Consider the following 15159-nt stretch of genomic DNA (forward strand, 5'->3'; position numbering starts at 1 on the left):
TCAACAGTCTTTATACAGGGTTTCAGGCTTGTTTGTTGAAATACGAACAAGTAATAGTAGTTTTTCCCAAGGGAGCTCAACAGGAAAAGTAGGCTTTTGGCGCCCGTGAATGAGGGTGCGCTCTTCGTTATTTTCCTTTCCTATTGAACACCGTTCTTTCTGTCTGGAGTATTATCCTTTATTTACAAATTAGGGTACCTGAGGATTGAATAGAACATTGTTTGACTTGTATGAACAAAGTTTACCGGTAGCTTTTGGATTCCTTTGTATGCATGTTGAAGGAGTGGATTACTGAAATCAATGGCGCCAACTAAACTAACTTTTTTGGAAATAAAGAAGGACTTTATCAAACAAAACAAGCATTCGTTGTGTAGCTGGGACCCTTGGGATTGAAAACAGAGGAAGATCTTAAAAGGTAAGTGATTTATTTCATCGCTATTTGCGATTCTGTGAAGCCTGTGCTGGTTTAAAAAATATTTTGATGTGGGGCGCTGTCCTCAGATAATCACAGGGTATGCTTCCGCCGTAAAGCCTTTTTGAAATCTGGCAACGCATTTGGATTAACAAGAAGTTAAGCTTTTAAATGATATTAGACACTTGTATCTTCATGAATGTTTAATATTATGACTTTGTATTTGAATTTGGCGCTCTCCAATTTCACTGGATGTTGTCGGAAGAGGGAATTACTGTCAAGAGGAGTGAAACAAGATTGTCCACTGTCGACATATCTCTTTATTATGGCCATCTAAATGTTAGCTATTAAAATCAGATGCAACAATAAAATCAAGGGGATAGAAATCCGGGGCTTAAAAACAAAGGTGTCATTGTACGCTGAGGACTCATGCTTTCTTTTAAAACCACCATTTGGATCGCTGCACAGCCTCATAGACAACCCAGATTATTTCTCTAACCTCTCTGGAATACAACTGAACTATGATAAGTGTACCATTATAAAGTTGGATGGTTTTCAGAGATTGGTGTGAGGGGTTGAGGGTAGCTGATGGGTGGGACTAAAATTAAAAATATAAAAATATGACTAATGTAAAATATACTGTGTCCCTAATATGTTTATTGTATGTATAAGCTAGAAGTAGAAGCCTAAGTATTGATATCCATTCATTTACTCCAATTAGGGTAGGGGTGGTAGGGTTAACTTCTTGCGTCGAGCCATCCCGGATCCGGGATCGTGACTACAGCCTCAAGCCCATTACCATAACCCTAACGTTAACTATTTATTAAAATCGCAAATGAAATTAAATCAATATGGTAGCTCTCAAGCTTAGCCTTTTGTTAACAACTCTGTCATCTCAGACTTTCAAAAAGATGCTTCTCAACCATAGCAAAACAAGCATTTGTGTAACAGTATTGATAGCATTCGCAGGCTAGCGTAGCATTTAGCGTTAGCATTCAGCAGGCAACATTTTCACAAAAACCAGAAAAGCATTCAAATAAAATAATTTACCTTTGAAGAACTTCGGATGTTTTCAATGAGGAGACTCTCAGTTTGATAGCAAATGTTCAGTTTTTCCTGAAAGATTATTTGTGCAGGAGAAATCGCTCCGTTTTCTGCGTCATGTTTGGCTACCCAAAAAAATAATAATTCGGTCATCATAACGCCAACCTTTTTTCCAAATTAACATCTAAATGTGACAACAAACTGACATTTGTTAGGGTTGCGTCAATTTGAATCTGGTATCAGGATAAATCTGACATTGAGTCACTGATTGTATACTATGTATTTTTTATTAGCTAAGCAATAAGTGGTAAATGCAATTTTCGTATATACGGGCTCTCTGTTCCACCTCTTAGGGCAAACAGAGAACTAACTTGTTCCTGACAAAGATATTATAGATATACTCTGACAGAGGTAGTTCCTGCTTCAGACCCGGCCTGTCAGAGTAGAGACTGGGCGTGGTTTAGACTCACCCAGCCTATCGTTGATTGTTGGCGCAGAGGCTGGTCCCAGCCCCCCAGCCCCCGCTTCAGCGGTCAGTCATTGTAGTTGTGTAGAATATACAGTTATCAGGCACCTGGCTCCTGTTGTCTAACAAAAGACTGTTTGTTCTCGCAACACTACGTTCTGAATGTACAACTCATTGAACAGTTCTTGTCTTCATGTCATTCTGTATTTGTCCATCATGAGAAAGGCCCATGGCCCTGAAACTGATGTCTCAAGTCAGCAATGTTGCTTAAAACATATACCCACACAAGCCAACAGCAAATAATATTCCATCACATATGATATGGTAAGGGCTATAGTGTATAACACAGAATCTCACAATCCCCCTTTTTACACCCCTGTGGTTTGTAACCACACCATCCGATATACTAGGTTGCTGATGAACCCAGGAACTTTAAACCTTTATTTTGTGAACATATGAAGTGATGCACGTCCCTTTGTTGATTAACATATATATAAACTGGAGTTTTTGATTCCCCCTTTTGACACCCCCAAGGAGTCACTAATTACAATTTATTTCAGTGGTCCCAACATAGTAATATGTTAATAGCATTTCATGAAAATAATAAAAAGTGTATTATTTATTTATTTTTACAGAAAAACATAAAAGAAAAATCAACAAATAAAAATATGCTTTTGTCTCCCCCTTTTGACACCCACAAGGGTGTCACTTATAAAAAATAGGATAAAACTTTATTGTTTATTGACATGTTAGATATAGGATAAAACTTTGGTCATGGAAAACAGAGTAAAGCAGAGCAAAGCATTATTATAAACCATCTGGTCCTCTTAGCTACTCCTATCCTGTACCAGGTGGGCTCCTAGCCACCCAGGGACTCTAACCCTTCACATAAGAGAGGACAACTTATATCGTACATGTTATGTATTTAAGAAGTTATCATTCCACGACCTCACCCACAGCAAACCAGGGGTCATCCTCAGACAGCCCCATCTTTCTCCGGAAGTTAGATTCCGTATCTGCATCTCCTTCAGGAGCATCAAGCAAGGGCATCATACCTGAAGCCTGTACCACATCTGTAACAGACTTCTTCAAACAAGGTATGATGCAAGCAGCACAACACATCAATAACAAAAACACAAAAATTAGGGTCAGAAATCCAGTAACCACCAGTGATGCATACTCACCAAGCCACACTCCCATCCAAGACATCCAGCCAGACTCCTCCATCCCAGCCACGCCCTTCATTTCTGCCGAAAGCTTTTCCAACCCAACCAATGCTTTTGATATACCCCCATCAGGACTGGTATTGTTATGTATAAATGTACAACATTGTTCACCAAACATTTTGTAATCCCCTCCTTGGCTGGCCAGGATCATATCTAAAGCCAACCTATTCTGCCTGGCGGTAAGAGTTGTGTGGGTGTAATTAACAAAACGTTGTTGATTATAGTATATATAATTTATCCAGGTCTGTTTGGCATCCACAATAGCAGGGCCAAGAATTGGTAGTAGATGCCATAAACCATCATTCCTGTTTAGGGCCTAGAATTCCTAAGGAACACCTACTGGTAAACCTAGTAGGTTGAAATGTATATTATCTGTTTCCTCAGACCAAGGTGCATCACGCTTACATCTGGAGTATGGGTGAACATCATTAGGTGCTTTTCTAGTAGATCCCAGGAGCTGATTAGCTGTAACTTCAATAATGCTTAGTGGTATTATCAGACTGGCTAAAGCACACGTACCCTGATATAGTTACCTCTAAGGACAGGTGTCAAATGCCTGTTTGGGCCACACATCCACCATACATCAGCAACACCCTTAGTTTGATTCAAGCCTTTCACTGGCCAGGTGGCATTAATGGTTATGTAATTACTACAATCTGCTGCAGGCAACCACCCATAGTCAAAACCCCTACCTGTACCAGTGATGCAACTGTAGTTACCTCCGTATGCCTTAACACCCCATGGAGCCTTTTGAGGAGGGACTTCCGGGAACACTAGAGACAGAGTCTTACAAAGGGTGGAGTTGGGTTTAACATGGTAAAAACTTTCCAGTATACACATCCATCCTTTCCCAAGGCAAATGGTTGAGTAGCCAATACAGGCCTAGTATGAGCACAAATAACACAGTCCTTCCTTTGTAATGTCTTGGCAGTATATCGCATGTATGCCAACCACATATTTTCCCTACTGTCATATGCAGTTTCAGTACCCAATTGGTCGGTATAGGTTCCTGCATCAGAAAGCTTAATGTACCTAATGGTTAGTAGGATTTCATCACCTTTACAGAGTTCAACAGTGCTCCCAGGTTTTCCCCATTTCATGGAAAACCTATCCATCTTTGTGGGATCCCCTATGCTATAAGGATACCTTCTTCTCCAATCCCAAAACTGTCCCAAGTTGGTTATCATGTAATCCCCATACGGACACCCTTCCCCGTTACACAGGTACACTGGCCCTCCTGCACACAGGTGTTAAAACCAAACACAAATATCAAAATTTCTTCCCTGCCCTGTTGGCTCAAAATATGTCACAAATACTTAACATGAGTCTCTACCATAATTAAAACTTATCCTAGCTAATTTTCACACCACATTCATGAAAGAAAATATAATGACACAATAATGTAAATTTCACTGCCTTTTTGTATTAAATTACCTTAATATCAGTATTACAAATGACCCTAGATTCTCCATCCAAATGGCTTTCCAATGAGGCTGATCTTACTATATTATACAACATTCCTTTATCAAAAGATTTCACCTATTTAATTAAGACTCAGAAAATAAAAACTTCTAATATTTCATATATGAGTATACCCCTTTAAGATATCATGTCTCTGGGAAAATGGAAATGTACTCCCTCCAATCATTAGTTTTAAATTTACTCGATGTTTCATGTAACTCATTCAATCTTTCTCCAAATGAACTCAACCTGCAATCCATTGTGGTTGTTGGTATTGTTGACCTTGTGAACCCCCTCTCTGACCCTGCCAGCTCTCTGAGTTGCTGCGTGTCCCCCATTGGCCTCTCCCCCTTTGGGGTCCAAAAGGTCCCCTACCTCTTCTCCGGCCTACTCCCGATGACTGCCCACAACTCCATGCCCAGTGACCATAGCCTCCACATCTATAACAGGTGAGGTTAGCCCCTCTGTCTGGATCTTGATTGTAGCTTGGCCATCCTGTAGAAGGTGGTTGCCCCCCATACGCATTCCTTTAGTGTGTCATCAATCCCACCATAGTCTGCACAACAGCAGTAACAGTGTCACTGGTGTTGGCTCCAGAAGGTTGTGGTGCAGGTTGAGGAGTGCTGGTTAGAGGCATCTGTTTTGCTGGCTTATCCTCTGCCAGTTTCTTCTTCAAGACTTTCTTCTGTAGTTGCTTTATTTCATCCTCTTCCTTCCTTTTTCCTTCTCTCCATCTCTCCACATGGTGTTGAGCAATCTCAGTGAATTCCATCACATTCTTCGCGGTGATCCCCACCACTTTTTCACACTGTGCGCACATGGTCCGGCAGCCCTTTCATGCACTGTTCCAGAAATAGATGTTTCATCTCATTCTTATCTGGCTCAGCATTCCAGGCCTGTCTCCACAGGATCCTGGCTTTTTTCATATAAACCGGCACAGTTTCATCCTCTTCTAGGGTCAATGATTTCATCAACTGCGGCCTGGGTTGAATGGGGTATTTCCTCCTGATGGCAGTCCACATCCCATTGCGGTATTGATCAAATGGAGTCTTTATGGCAAACATCCCTCTCATCCCTGCATCATTCATGAGTTCACGACATTCCTGGTCCCCCATACATCTATTCATGACAGCCACCATGTCTCCTACTGTCAGTTCATCAGCTGCAGTCAGGCTCTCAAAGGCCTTCACCCACCTACATCCAGACTCTTCTGGTAGCGGCAGGGCTTCTACTAGAGTCTGCAAGTCCCTGTGAGCCCAAGGTTTGTATACTGTTTGTCCACCAGGTAGTTGTCTTAGTGGCATCATGTTAGCACCACCCTGTTTGGTCTTATTCCTGGTGTGCTGTGCGGGAGCGGACTGTTGATGCCATAGACCCCCCTCAAATGCGCCACAGATGAATCTTTGGTCAAGCTCACACTGTGGGGGGCCGACCCGGGGTGTGTCTTCACCATCTTCATATTCCTCTGTTCCTTGGCTGTGCGTACCAAGCCTGATGAAATGTACACCTGGCCCTGATGTCGGTGTGTATTGACTCTGCTTAGTCTGTTCCTTGCACCTTATTTCAATCCGTTCTGTCTTTCAGGGTCCGTTCCAGCATTTTCACTGCTCCCTCCTCCTTTCTGAGTTTGTCTTGGAGTTCATTCCATACTCTCCTCCACTCCTCTTCTTCCTCTCGGGTATTTGTCAGGCTTGTCGCAGTCCATCTGATTCCATTATCAGAGGATCCACTTTCACTCCTGCTGTCTATGCTCACATTTCCTCCTTCCATCTGTACTTTACTTAGTTCAGCCACTCCTCTGCTCAGTTCTCTGGCAGCTTCCACCAGAGCCTGTATTTCTTATTTTCTTCCCTCTGGCGCCAGGCACCATTCTTGTCAACTACTGCCATCATCTGTTTTTTTGTGGTAGTTTACTGTGGCTGAAACATCCAGTACAGGTGCCATTATTCGTGGACAATCATAGGGTGGTGGCGCTTTAGGGAGTTCCGGGTATAGTCTACCTCCCTGTGGTTTTGGTGGGTTTTCATCCGTGCACATTTTATTTAGTTTTTCCAGCATAGCCAGTCCTATGCATTCCTTTAATTTAGCCTTCTCCATGTCTTCCTTGATTTTACCCTTACTCGGCTCTCCTCCCTGTTTACACTCGGAACAGGTTTTGTATGTTTTATGCTTCAGCGCTTCCAGCATTCTACCAGGCTCCCCGTCGACTGGGAGCCAGTTGGGCGAGGCAATGCTGCCCTCTCCTATCCATTGTCTGTATAATTTTTCTCCTTTCTTTCTCCAATCTTTTCCCTCCATTGGTCTCTAATGCTGATTTCAATGTTTTCAACACCTTCTCTGACTCCTGATTAGCCATTGTCTAATGTATTTCAATTATTTGTTTTAATTTGAATACAATATAAATTATCAGGTTCAATTGTGTCCCAATCTGGCCACTGTCTAGTAAACACCGTGCACTTCTCCTTTACCGTTTCAAAACATAACCTAGGTCTCACACCTGTTATTTACCCGTCATACAAACTTGGTATTAGTATTTCGACTTAATACCTAATGTACCACAATCATACGTTTCGACTCTCTCAAACCTTCAAACATACACGGTTGAATCACTCAAACCTTACAAACATACATCAGTTTGAATTACTCTAACCTGCAAACATACACGTTTGAATCACTCAAACCTTACAAACATACGTCAGTTCGAATCACTCAAACCTGCAAATATACAGTAGGGCAAAAAAGTATTTAGTCAGCCTGTAACGGTTTTCAGGTGGTGAAGGAGAGTCGGACCAAACTGCAGGGTGTAGATTGCGATCCATGTTTAATAAAAACAACGTAACACGAATCAAAACACAAACTCAACAAAACAATAAACGTAACGAAAACCGAAACAGCCTAAACTGGTGTAAACTAACACAGAATAAGGACATCAAGACACTAAGGACAATCACCCACAACACAACCAAAGAATATGGCTGCCTAAATATGGTTCCCAATCAGAGACAACGATAAACACCTGCCTCTGATTGAGAACCACTTCAGACAGCCATAGACTTACCTAGAACACCCCACTAAGCTACAATCCCAAAACATACACACCACATACAAAAACCCATGTCACACCCTGGCCTGACCAAATAAATGAAGATAAACACAAAATACTTCGACCAGGGCGTGACACAGCCACCAATTGTGCAAGTTCTCCCACTTAAAAAGATGAGAGAGGCATGTAATTTTCATCATAGGTACACTTCAACTGGGACAGACAAAATGAGGGAAAATAATCCAGAAAATCACATTGTAGGACTTTTAATGAATTTATTTGGAAATTATGGTGGAAAAAAGTCTTTGGTCACCTACAAACAAGCAAGATTTCTGGCTCTCACAGACCTGTAACTTCTTCTTTAAGAGGCTCCTCTGTCCTCCACTCGTTACCTGTATTAATGGCACCTGTTTGAACTTGTTAGCAGTATAAAAGACACCTGTCCACAACCTCAAACAGTCACACTCCAAACTCCACTATGGCAAAGACCAAAGAGCTGTCAAAGGATACCAGAAACAAAATTGTAGATCTGCACCAGGCTGGGAAGAATCTGCAATGGGTAAGCAGCTTGGTTTGAAGAAATCAACTGTGGGAGCAATTATTGGGAAATGGAAGACGTCTGATAATCTCCCTCGTTCTGGGGCTCCACGCAAGATTTACATTTAAGTCATTTAGCAGACGCTCTTATCCAGAGCGACTTACAAATTGGTGCATTCACCTTATGACATCCAGTGGAACAGCCACTTTACAATAGTGCATCTAAATATTTTAAGGGGGGTGAGAAGGATTACTTTATCCTATCCTAAGTATTCCTTAAAGAGGTGGGGTTTCAGGTGTCTCCGGAAGGTGGTGATTGACTCCGCTGTCCTGGCGTCGTGAGGGAGTTTGTTCCACCATTGGGGAGCCAGAGCAGCGAACAGTTTTGACTGGGCTGATCGGGAACTGTACTTCCTCAGTGGTAGGGAGGCGAGCAGGCCAGAGGTGGATGAACGCAGTGCCCTTATTTGGGTGTAGGGCCTGATCAGAGCCTGGAGGTACTGAGGTGCCGTTCCCCTCACAGCTCCGTAGGCAAGCACCATGGTCTTGTAGCGGATGCGAGCTTCAACTGGAAGCCAGTGGAGAATCTCACCCAGTGGGGTCAAAATGATCACAAGAATCCCAGAACCACACGGGGGGACCTAGTGAATGACCTGCAGAGAGCTGGGACCAAAGTAACAAAGCCTACCATCAGTAACATACTACGCCGCCAGGGACTCAAATCCTGCAGTGCCAGACGTGTCCCCCTGCTTAAGCCAGTACATGTCCAGGCCCGTCTGAAGTTTGCTAGAGAGCATTTTGGAGGATCCAGAAGAAGATTGGGAGAATGTCATATGGTCAGATGAAACCAAAATATAACTTTTTGGTAAAAACTCAACTTGTTGTGTTTGGAGGACAAAGAATGCTGGGTTGCATCCAAAGAACACCATACCTACTGTGAAGCATGGGGGTGGAAACATCAAGCTTTGGGGCTGTTTTTCTGCAAAGGGATCAGGGCGACTGATCAGTGTAAAGGAAATAATCTCATTTTGTCTGTCATGGTTGAAGTGTACCTATGATGAAAATTACAGGCCTCTCTCATCTTTTTAAGTGGGAGAACTTGCACAATTGGTGGCTAACTAAATACTTTTTTGCCCCACTGTATTAGGGTACCTGGTGTTTGGCTTTTGGCGCCCATGAATGAGGGTGCGCTCTTCGTTATTTTCCTTTCCTATTGAACACCGTTCTTTCTGTCTGGAGTATTATCCTTTATTTACAAATTAGGGTACCTGAGGATTGAATAGAACATTGTTTGACTTGTATGAACAAAGTTTACCGGTAGCTTTTTGGATTCCTTTGTATGCATGTTGAAGGAGTGGATTACTGAAATCAATGGCGCCAACTAAACTAACTTTTTTGGAAATAAAGAAGGACTTTATCAAACAAAACAAGCATTCGTTGTGTAGCTGGGACCCTTGGGATTGAAAACAGAGGAAGATCTTAAAAGGTAAGTGATTTATTTCATCGCTATTTGCGATTCTGTGAAGCCTGTGCTGGTTTAAAAAATATTTTGATGTGGGGCGCTGTCCTCAGATAATCACAGGGTATGCTTCCGCCGTAAAGCCTTTTTGAAATCTGGCAACGCATTTGGATTAACAAGAAGTTAAGCTTTTAAATGATATTAGACACTTGTATCTTCATGAATGTTTAATATTATGACTTTGTATTTGAATTTGGCGCTCTCCAATTTCACTGGATGTTGTCGGAAGAGGGAATTACTGTCAAGAGGAGTGAAACAAGATTGTCCACTGTCAACATATCTATTTATTATGGCCATCGAAATGTTAGCCATTAAAATCAGATGCAACAATAAAATCAAGGGGATAGAAATCCGGGGCTTAAAAACAAAGGTGTCATTGTACGCTGAGGACTCATGCTTTCTTTTAAAACCACCATTTGGATCGCTGCACAGCCTCATAGACAATCTAGATCGTTTCTCTAACCTCTCTGGAATACAACTGAACTATGATAAGTGTACCATTATAAAGCTGGATTGTTTTCAGAGATTGGAGGGAGGGGTTGAGGGTAGCTGAAGGTTGGGACTAAAATTAAAAAGATAAAAATATGACTAATGTAAAATATACTGTGTCCCTAATATGTTTATAGTATGTATAAGCTAGAAGCCTAAGTATTGTTGTTCATTAATTTACTCCAATTAGGGGAGGGGTGGTAGGGTTAAGGGAAAATAATACAATGGAATGTTTGTTTTAAAAAAATGTATGGGGGATTGGAAATGATGCAGATAATTACATGGAAAGGACACACAATCTATCTGCAGTATTAAAGCTGATCTACCCCTAAAAATAACAAAATAGATGGTCATGAAGGAGAGGACACAAGGAAAGGAGGAGAGGAGACTATTAAAGGAGAATTCTGAAGAATGTTGACCACTAGACCAGACCTGCCTGTGGGTCACACAGACCTGGGAGAGTTTGTCATTAAATGTATAACAAATGATGACAAGGAATCTGCATTTACTGTAGGAGCCAGACTGGGAAACCTGCATGTTTGGTTACTTAGGTGTGTCTCTTTTTTTAACTATGACAGGTGTGTTCTTTATAGCGTTCCAATTATTGGTCTTGTAAACTAGGGGTCGTGAGTTCAATTAAATTCTCACTGGGGCCTAGATTTTGACTCTACCCTCTGTGACATTCATCTGAAACCCTGCACAGGGTGGGAGTTACCATTTCTCTTGTTCTATACAGCAGAAACATCTAAATGTGACAACAAACTAACAATATCGCCTGCAAAAATAATTATCTGTTGTATTACTACTGTAAGAGACATTGCCAAAAAGGATACAATTCTATGTTTGCCGACAGGACGCCCATCATGATTTAAAAAGTGCTGAAACTAGAGACAGGAGTAGCAGAGGTCATGTAATCCAGTGATGCATGTTGAAAGAATAACAACATTAACTTGAACTTTTCCTTATATTAACTTTATGACAATAAATATGCACAATCATTTGTCTCTACATTAACTAACATATCTTTCAATTGTACATTTTTAGCCTGACTCGTTTTGATGTTATAATTACTTACATTTGCTTCCACCCTAATGAGTCTTTACTGAAGACTCATCTCTTCAGTGGGTCATATGATTGAGTGTAGTCTGGCCCAGGAGTGGGAAGGTGAACGGAAAGGCTCTGGAGCAACGAACCGCCCTTGCTGTCTCTGCCTGGCCGGTTCCCCTCTTTCCACTGGGATTCTCTGCCTCTAACCCTGTTACGGGGGGCTGAGTCACTGGCTTGCTGGGGCTCTCTCGTGCCGTCCCTGGGGGGGGTGCGTCACCTGGGTGGGTTGATTCACTGTTGTGGTCGGCCTGTCTGGGTTTCCCCCCCCCCCCCCCCCCCCTTGGGTTGTACCGTGTCGGAGATCTTTGTGGGCTATACTCGGCCTTGTCTCAGGATGGTAAGTTGGTGGTTGAAGATTTCCCTCTAGTGGTGTGGGGGCTGTGCTTTGGCAAAGTGGGTGGGGTTATATCCTTCCTGTTTGGCCCTGTCCGGGGTGTCCTCGGATGGGGCCACAGTGTCTCCTGACCCCTCCTGTCTCAGCCTCCAGTATTTATGCTGCAGTAGTTTATGTGTCGGGGGCTAGGGTCAGTTTGTTTATCTGGAGTACTTCTCCTGTCCTATTCGGTGTCCTGTGTGAATCTAAGTGTGCGTTCTCTAATTCTCTCCTTCTCTCTTTCTTTCTCTCTCTCGGAGGACCTGAGCCCTAGGACCATGCCCCAGGACTACCTGACATGATGACTCCTTGCTGTCCCCAGTCCACCTGGCCATGCTGCTGCTCCAGTTTCAACTGGCTGACCTGAGCCCTAGGACCTGGCCATGCTCCCCCAGGACTACCTGACATGATGGCTCCTTGCTGTCCCCAGTCCACCTGACTGTGCTGCTGCTCCAGTTTCAACTGTTCTGCCTTATTATTATTTGACCATGCTGGTCATTTATGAACATTTGAACATCTTGGTCATGTTCTGTTATAATCTCTACCCGGCACAGCCAGAAGAGGACTGGCCACCCCACATAGCCCGGTTCCTCTCTAGGTTTCTTCCTAGGTTTTGGCCTTTCTAGGGAGTTTTTCCTAGCCACCGTGCTTTTACACCTGCATTGTTTGCTGTTTGGGGTTTTAGGCTGGGTTTCTGTACAGCACTTTGAGATATCAGCTGATGTACGAAGGGCTATATAAATACATTTGATTTGATTTGTCAGCCATTTTTGCTGAAGAAAGTCACCAGAGACAGGTGGCTCGCGTCAAATTTGTCATTGGAACCACTCGATATGATTGGTCATATAAAAACCTTGGGACCCAAATGCATAATGAGTGCTCTAACTCCCCCTTGTGGTGGTCTGGAGCAATGAAGCCATGACGCTGGGTACCTCTAAGTCCCGTGGTGTAAACTCGCAACTTTTAAAGGATTTGATTTGATTTGATTTAAAGGAGGAACTATGGGGAGTGATAAGGGACATATAAGCCTAGGCAAACATACCACCTGACATGACTCCTACGTTACGTGTCTGACTTACATGACATGATACCAACGCCTGACTAACATGTTAATGAAAGTCACAATGTGCATAGTTTATATTGATATTAATTTAATCTCAACCATAAATGTTAGAAACGTACCATTTTTGCTGCGCCCGACGTTGCCACCTTGAACTATAATGTAGTTTACGGCTTGTGTATTTCCTGTTATCGCTAATGGCCTAAAAAAGATCATGCCCAATCTATAGATAATCAGTTTTTCCCTCAACACCTCATGGCATGGTATGTTATCTTATCTCGCTGTTTACAGATCTAAATGTTGTTTGCCAATCACAGACTGTGTTGTTACCAGTTCCACATCAGACAACCAATAAGAGTTGTGTCCATGGCGTTCAGAGGAGTTCATATGTGTCACGTTCGTTGAATGGAGGAGACCAAGGCGCAGCGTGATGAGAATACATTCTTCTATTTATTAATGAAGAACACTTAAACAAACTTTACAAAACAACAAAATTAACATGAAGCTATATATAAATAAGCGCAGACACAGGCAACTAACCATAGACATACAAAACCCCTACACAGGGCCAAAGCACATACATCACCCATGTCACACCCTGACCTAACTAAAATAATAAAGAAAACAAAGAGTACAAAGGTGAGGGCTTGACAATATGTGCTATTTATTTTTTGTTTTTTACAAGAGGTAGAAGCGATTTTCGAGTCTCTGCCCCAGATAGTTTCATTAGAGACAATGAAAATAATTACCAAGATCTACTTGATCCATTTGAAGAGTAATAAGGCTATATTTAAGTTGTGATATTGATAGGAAATGTTTAGGCCTACTATGTTAAGGCAAATTTGGTTTGTTTAGAAATAATGTTGATTTTAGAGTGGTTTCTATCCAAATCAACCAATTATATGCATATCCTAGCTTCTGGGCCTGAGTAACAGGCAGTTAACTTTGGGCACGCTTTTCATCCTGAGGTGAAAATAGTGCCCCTACCCTAGTGAGGTTTTGGCAAATTTGGTTGATTTGGAAATAAAACATTTTTTGTTGATAAAGTATGGTTGAAAGCAAGTAGGCAATATTATTTACTGAGGAGTTCATATGTTTTCCCAGAGGGTTCGTGCTATCCAGAATCCTTGGGATGTCCCTATCTCTAATCAAGTATAAATGTATAAAATGGTTAAGTTTAGTGTTAGTTTAGTGTTAGTTTAGTGTTAGTTTAGTGTTAGTTTAGTGTTAGTTTAGGGTTCATGGTAAGGACGTTCCAAGGAATCTGGATAACAGTGACCATTCATAGAGAGAGAGAGACTGGCACGGTATTTGAGAGCTAGGCGGCAACACAGACATTAATTTGTTTGTTTGTTTTTTTACAAGTGGCAGAAGCGATTTTAGATTGTCTGTCCCAGATAGTTTCCTTATTATGCCCCAGATAGTTTCCTTATTAGAGACAATTCAAGTCATTACCAAGATGTCCTTGATCCAATTGAGGAGTAAGTAGGCTGTATTTAAGTGGTGATATTGTTAGGAAATATTTAGGTCTACTGTGTTAAGGCAAATGTGGTTTATTTGAAAATAATATTTTTTTGTTGATAATGTGTTGTCGAAAGCACGTAGGCTATATTATTTACTGTGTCGATAGCGGAGTAGGCTAGTGTACAATAACGTAATTTGATGTGCTAGTATTATTTATTTAATAGAATAATTAAATAACTAATGTTCACTGAAGAAGGGAAACGAGGTACAACATGCTACTTCGATCGAAGACCTAAAATCAGGCCTGACAATCACGACGGTATCCTAATATAGTGTGGATACAGTAGTAGCCTATTCTACAACAATGTAACTTCATGTGCTAGTAATATTTATCTAATTGATCAATTAAAATGTAAATATGGATGGGTACGCTATTTCATTCAATTATTACGTTATTGTACAAGATAGATACAGGAGTAGTCTATAGTCTACACCACCCTCACCACCTGGGCCGCCCCCAGGTGGTGAGGGTAGGCAACAACATCTCCTCCCCGCTGATCCTCAACACGGGGGCCCCACAAGGGTGCGTTCTGAGCCCTCTCCTGTACTCCCTGTTCACCCACGACTGCGTGGCCACGCACGCCTCCAACTCAATCATCAAGTTTGCGGACGACACAACAGTGGTAGGCTTGATTACCAACAACGACGAGACGGCCTACAGGGAGGAGGTGAGGGCCCTCGGAGTGTGGTGTCAGGAAAATAACCTCACACTCAACGTCAACAAAACTAAGGAGATGATTGTGGACTTCAGGAAACAGCAGAGGGAACACCCCCCTATCCACATCGATGGAACAGTAGTGGAGAGGGTAGCAAGTTTTAAGTTCCTCGGCATACACATCACAGACAAACTGAATTGGTCCACTCTCCTGTTCAACTACTTTGCCACCACACTAAAAAT

Source organism: Oncorhynchus gorbuscha, linkage group LG15 (genome assembly GCF_021184085.1).
Source record: "Oncorhynchus gorbuscha isolate QuinsamMale2020 ecotype Even-year linkage group LG15, OgorEven_v1.0, whole genome shotgun sequence".
NCBI classification, from domain to species: Eukaryota; Metazoa; Chordata; class Actinopteri; order Salmoniformes; family Salmonidae; genus Oncorhynchus; species Oncorhynchus gorbuscha.